At 37.6% G+C, this 7211-nt stretch overlaps 1 long non-coding RNA gene across 1 annotated transcript in view; it reads left to right on the top strand.

The window, feature by feature from the left end:
* LOC116184941 overlaps positions 1 to 6056 on the top strand; it is a 29704-nt gene extending 23648 nt beyond the window's left edge. Inside the window, exon 3 of the long non-coding RNA XR_004149638.1 lies at positions 5898 to 6056. This is a non-coding gene — a long non-coding RNA (uncharacterized LOC116184941). The remainder of the gene's footprint in view (positions 1 to 5897) is intronic.
* The last annotated feature ends 1155 nt before the right edge of the window (positions 6057 to 7211 follow it).

The following is a 7211-nucleotide window of genomic DNA, read 5'->3' on the forward strand; positions in this document are numbered from 1 at the left end:
TCGATAATATTGACAGGCGGGAAGAATTGAAAAGGAAATCATCAGCTTCCTATCAATGCAATTATACCTATGCTACGTAGAATTTCGATGTTATCTACACGGGGCGCATCAAGGTGGAACGAGATTGCATAGCGCGTAATAATAATAATATCGAATCAGCCGATCTGAATTCTGATTGCGATGAGTATACAAATATAAGATCATTAATTTAGCGTCCCTTTTTTTATTTAACCGATCTTTCTCCTTCGTTTTTTCTTCTCTACTATACGCACATTTCTTCATCGAATCGATTTATCGACCTGTCATTTTTTCCCCCAATATTTTTCGACGCGATATATATACATATTTTTTTCCACCATTAATGCTGGAGTGACACGTTGAAATAAAAAAATATACCGGCCACTTTGATACCGGCCCTATCGAGTTTAACCACGAATAGCACACACGTCGACCGGAAACTCGAGTAGCTTAGAAGCGATCGTTTGACGCTTTCGAGACTCTAGCTTCTCGATGACTCGAAAAAAGGAAAAGAAAAAAAAAAAAGAAAAAAAGAAGAAGAAAAGAAGAAGTTGAGTTTAATTAAACGTTTTCATTCGAAAATTTTATTTTCTATTTTCGATCCGATAATAAATTTATATCATCGATAGCTTGAATTTTGTGAGTTAAAAAATATCTCGTTATAAATTTTTTAATAATAATAATAATAATAATAATAATAATAAATTTTTAATAATAATAATAATGATAAGAGAAAAATATTTTTAACAAGTTGTAACGTGTTGCGTCACGTACGGGTGAGGTTTCAAAGAGATCATTGACTTAAAAAAAAATTGATAGAAGACACGTGCATTCGTTGCAAGAATATTTATGACACTTAAATAATTCAACTGGTCCATAGGCTGTGATCATCATTGAATACACACTGACGATTACGTGGCGTACGATTCGTGCTTCCAAACGTTTCCATTAAAAAGCGATCGAACCTCTCGTTTTGATAACCGGCAATTTTTTGCCAACTTTTTATTACCATTCAACGAGAGATGAATACATAAAGAGTGAATTAATCAAATAGTAGCGGATAAATAGATGGTTAGAAGGTAAACATCGATAAGCGATATCGCGTGTATCTTTGTCTAACATTATTATTATTATGTTTTTAAAGAAAACGAGACACTTGTGTCATGCAAAATTAATAACCTAATTACGAGTTCAAACATTGCTCGTGACTACTATTTTATCGTATTGTATCTTAATTACAGTTTACAGTTCGATACGTGAATTTTTTTCTCTTCTCTCTCTCTTTTTTTTTTTTTTTTTTTTTTTTATAAACGTTTAAAAGTTAAAAATATTCTCGCGCTCAAACATTTTAGATTCTCGTTGCACAATGACCCGAGCGTTATAATGAATGGAACGAGCGCGAGGAAACTGTGCTAATTTCATACGCTTATTTCTATCGCTTCTTAATATCTATCACGCAACAGTGACAAAACACATTCGTATCGTTTAACTTGTGTCTCGCGTGAATCATACATTAACCCAGCTATAGATAATATTTCAACCGCGGACAAGTAAATCTATCGGTCTAAAGACAAACTTCCACGTGCTATAATACGATCCGATAAATTCGTCGATCGAAAAAAGAAAAAAAAAAAAAAAAAAGAAAGGAAAAGAAAAAGAAAAAGAAGAAGAAATAAAGAATAAAAAAAGAAAGAAGAAAAGCGGATTTCCAATTTAAAAATTTAAATTTTTGCCGCGCCGCGCCACGCCACGGTCGAGTACATCGATCGACACCCCCGTGTACGGTATGATGGTATGATGGTCGTTGGTTTTGTCGCGCGAAAGTTCATTCGATTTGATTAAAAAATCAAGGCTTATTAGTAATAATTGAATACGGAGCACTGTCGGCGAGCACCGTCGCCGGAGCACGCGTCACCCGACGAAGGAAGTTGAATGCCGACTGTGAGAAGGCCGACGCTACTCTCTCGTCTTTTCCTTTCTCCACGGTGGCCTGTCGTTACGTCTTTCTCCCACCACGGCGTCGCGATGTCGTCGGTGAGTAAGCGAGCGCCATCGTAATTTGTTCGAATTGCACGTACGCCAAGTTCCGCACACACAACACTCCCGCGGTCGCTGGCCCGTTTCGCTAGATTCGAGCTTCGAGCTTAAAAATGGCCAAGGCTCTCGATGCTCCCCTCCCTCCCTCTCTCACACTCTTTTCCCTCCTCCTCCTCCTCCTCATTCTCATCCTCAGTTTCCCGAACACTCGGTGAACCGAAAACAATCAAACTTTGGATACTTCGCGAGCTGTGCTTCGTGTGATTCATAGAATGGTTATGCGGGTTAGGATTTCCGGTTTCCTTGGGAAATGAAGAAATTATCGCGAGTGGTTTCATAATTTTCTTTCTTCTTTTTTTTTTTTTTTCTTTGTTACATTAGACTGCAGAATACAGAAAGTGTAATCAACTTAATAGGAATTCGAAAAATTTAGCAAGATTAACCATTAGTCGCGTCTCTTTATCCGAGATATTTTTTTTTTTGCTCGTTTCTATTTAGGATATTTTTAAAATATACGAGCCACGTGGAGGAAAATAGTCTCGTACGGTGAACGGTTTTTGCTATATGCTGCGGTGTAGTATGGGTTGCCTGTTCACAGGGATTTTGGGAGCACTTGGAAAAAAAAAGTTATCGTACTTACGCGTTGTTCTATCGCTAATTTATCGCTACGTTATATACGCTCGTTCAAATTAATTAATTTCGTTTCATTTATATATTTGTATTTCTTTTTTTCTTACATTTATTCCTTGCGTTTATTGCGTACACATAGTGGTTTTTTAATTGGTTTCAATATATCTTTCGAGAATAACGTCGCTCTGATACACGAGTATATCAATTTTCTGGGGGACATTTGCACGAATGACATCGCGCTGTTAGTCTTTCGTGGAGATTTCAATTAAGGTCTGCGAGTTATTGCATTGTGCAAGCATAGTGGTATGCTTTATACTGCGGGTCAAAGAGGCAAGATACACACCAAGAGTCGGTGAGACATTTACTGACTGATTGTTACTTGTAGACCACGGTGCTAATGAGCGAGTCGCCTGATTACGTACGAATTAATGTTCGACAGTTGGACAGTTCTTGCTTCGAGTCGTATCTAACCGAGAATTAACTTCAATTCGCGTGATATTGCCGCGTACGAAACGTATACTTTTCGATATTTTTCTCGCGTGTTGTCGCAATATAGCTCATTAATCGGCTCATTAACGTTTCCTTTAAAAAAAAAAATTTAAAAAATTTTCGCAATGATACATTTTTTTCGTCGTCGTTCTTTTGTAATATCTTTAATTTTTTTGTGCATTGTTTTTTTCTCTTTCTCTCTTTAAATCAATTAAAGATACCTATAAAAGAAAGAGTTTTTTTTAAACGATATAATTATATCACTGGATAATTTATTAACCGTAAGATAATTATCGACGTTTATTTCTTGCTCTGTAATTAACAGGTACGGTTAATTACAAATGTTCGAGCTATCATAAATCAATTTGCGCTTCGATTTTTTTATCTTTTAGAGATACGCAGTATAAAATGCAAGAAAAAGATGTAGATCATACGTATCGTACGTATTTTTTCTTTCAATTCATGCAATTTCATTCGATTTCGCCTAGTAAGTGGATGTTGCTTCCTTTGTTAATTTTTTTTTTTTAACAATTAACGAGATAGCATCTTTTCCAGCAAAAACTGGATCGAAAATTTTTATTTTAAATTTTATCATCGCGAAATAAAAATGTTGAATTTTGATAAACCTGTTAAAAATATGACTTTGCATAATAACTTTGTCGGCGACTTCAAAAGTGTACCACATTACGTAGGTACGCAATTACTTTTTATACAACGTCGTATCTCTTTTTTGCAATTTTTATGGTTGACAGCATTTTCGGAACGTGGTTTCACGTGGTATAGTCACGAACGCGGACACGATCAAGGATATCTATGATGAAAAATCAAAGACAATCGGCAAAATAGCCTATTATGTCATCGTTGGAATTTTCAACGGATATTATAAACTCTCTCCTAACCTTGTACAAACAAAATACGTCTAGATTCTCATTAAATTGCAATACAACATGTGCAACGATATGGCCTCGAGGCTTCAAAATCGCATTCCACAGCTCGGTAACACAACTCGTTAAACATTATTTCCATACGCTCGGTTTCATTTTATCAAATTTATTTCTCTTCCTATCTTAACTTACAGAATCACGTTTCCATACTGGATACGTAAGGAGTATATACATTAAGGTAAACTTGGTTTGGCGCTCTCGTCGCGCCACAAAAACGGAACTAACGAAAACTAACCTCGTAAACGTCTCATTATACTCACTGTTACCTACCTTGCGTCGAATTCAATATCCATTCGATATTTTCATTAACTTGATCACGATAATTAAGAAAAGTATTTTATGTTCGCGTATAATCGAGAACTATTAGCAATACCTTGTATTAAATTACTCGGGCATATATCTTCGAGCTTCCTACTGAAAGAATAAATTTTAATACCTATAATGTTCTTTAATAATATTGAGAACTGCCATCTTGACGCGGAATAGTAATAATTTGCGGGGAATAAGAAAAAGGGAAGGAGGAGGAGGAGGAGGAGAAACAAGGGTAATACACGATCTCGTGTTCGTGTCAAACAGGTTCTTACCGACATTTAATTTCCATCCGATAGAGAATTATTCCGAGGCATTCGTCAATATATTTTTCTAACCTCGTACGTTTCTAGATTCTTTCGTACTTGCGAACGTTAAATCGCCATAAAATGACATTGGACATGAATTAACACAATATCTTTCGAACTGGTTTCGTTGATTAAAATTCCTACGGTAAATCATTGGTACGTGTGGTAGGTATGATGGATTACGCGAAAACGCGGCTCCTGGAATCGAAAGGAGCAGCGGCGTACCGCGTATACACGGTGGTGTGTTAAAGCATAATCGGGATAAGAGTCGAGGCTAGATCGTTCCCGCGAATATATGTCGTTTAATATCGGACCGGTTTTCCCTTCCTTCGATTCCACGCGTATCGTCGTTGGATAAATATCGGCCCGATTTTATTCGTCCAAGATGCAATTGACTATTTCCAGGCCGCGAATTCAAATTAATCGAGGCGCATACCACAGTCGAACCGAGGAGCAGCAGCGAGAAGCATTCCGTGATATCGTGAAATTAGCCACGTTCGCGTTCGCTGGTCGAAGAAAGAAAGGTGATCTCGTCGAATCATAGGTAAGCGAAAATTACACGTTTCAATAGAAACGAATATCCTTACTTACTTACCTAGTAACAGTCGCTCCGTTTCCTCGGATTGAATCGAACGTCGTGTCGTGCGGCGCTCGCCTTGAACGAGACTCTTGCACGATTCGCGTGCCTCGGAGAAACTTTGAAAATATCTCTGAAGAGAAAAAAAAAAAAAAATACAAAAAAGAACGAATTTCCTCTCGAATCGAAATTTAATTTACGATTAATCGAGGGAAACGAATCGAACGCGAATCGGAGGAAAATAGTTGTTCAGAAATATATTTATATATTTTCCGACGAGAAATCGAAGCGGGGGAGGGGGGAATCGAATTATCGAAGGGTACGCGCGCACGCGAACGAGTATGCACGAGTCGCGATACACCCACGTAATAGCGGGCCACGATACTTATCGTACTCACGTGCACCTCATCCGAGCGCCTTAAGTGCACCTTGTAAATATGTAAATGAGTGAATACAGTGCTACGTGCGCACGAATAACAGATCGGGCAACGCTAGTGGCCCTTTTGTCGTCCTGTTCCGGGACGACAGAATGCATCGTAACTCATCCTTATCATCGCGAATTACATAAACTTACCACGTACGTAGCTGGTACATACACTAACCGAGTCGAAGCAACAAATAGCTGTTGCGAACTCGTTGTAAGCTTCGGATTTTTTTAATCGTCGTGGAAAACATATTGTTCGATCGTTCGAATAATCGAATTTGAAAGGAGAACATACGTAAGCGCATGCAAGAGACATTTAGAGAGTTGATTATTAAATTGAATTGAAATAAGGTGTTTTTTCGATGGGGGAGAAATAATATAGAGAAGATAATAATTACGAGAGGAAAATTAATATATAATAGTAAATTGGTTACGAGATATCGAATGTTAATAAATGATTAACAAAGCGCATTATTTAACATTACTATTCAAATATCGGGTATCGAGTTGGCTGTTATTGTACTCTCTCGTACATCTAATCTTTATGCTACTTTACGATACGAACATATTACAATCGCGGAGCTTTTAACAAGCTTATTAATTACAATTATACCGCGCTTCGCTCCTTCGATATAACGCCCGTATATTAACGCGTTATCGGGTTAAAATCTTGTCAATTGCGACCAACATCGGGAATGTATTTTCCTTCGTTTCGTATCTCTTTAAACTTAAATAGTTGATCCGTTGCAGAAATTCCACGCTGCGTTTCTTATCAATGGCGCTCGGAACCGGTAAGGATAATTTTATGTAAAAAGAATTTTCCAACTCATCGTTGGATCATTGTAACAGTATCTTGTTTGTAACGAAGATTACTGCGAGGACTCGTGTAGCAAGCAAGCAGTTTACCTCGTGGTAACGAGTTAATGGATATCCCTTATTAAAAGTTTCGCGATGAAATTGCCCCTTGAAGAATTATCGATACTTGCAACTTTCATCAAGGGTGAAAATCCTTTTTTCGAACGGAAAGACACCCTCTTCTCTTCCCTCCTCTTCCTTCTTCTCCTCCTTCTCCTTCTTTTCGTAATCGTCCCGATTTATCACTACTCGCTACTTCGTAATTTCCACGCTCGATCGTTACATCGATCATGGATCTCCTCTCCCCCTCCCCCGATAAAGTTTAATCAAATTGTTACTCTCGTTGAGGAGGGTACACACAAGGCTTTCATATTTTAGAATTATCGTCGGTTCTACCGCACAATGATCCGCATTAACATAAGAACTTTTCTCGTTTACAATGTTCCTTCTTTATGGCTTATAGCCGTAGTATACCCATAGCGACAACTGATATTTCGTCGTTTTTTAAACTAGGCGGGAATAAGCTATCATGTCGTAAAGGCAATTCGGTTGGCAATTTCTTATAGCGGCAAAATTACTCCGGTAATGGGAATGGAGATGCGTTTATTAAACTTGAATCT

This window comes from Apis dorsata, unplaced genomic scaffold, assembly GCF_000469605.1.
Source record: "Apis dorsata unplaced genomic scaffold, Apis dorsata 1.3 scaffold_77, whole genome shotgun sequence".
NCBI lineage: Eukaryota > Metazoa > Arthropoda > Insecta > Hymenoptera > Apidae > Apis > Apis dorsata.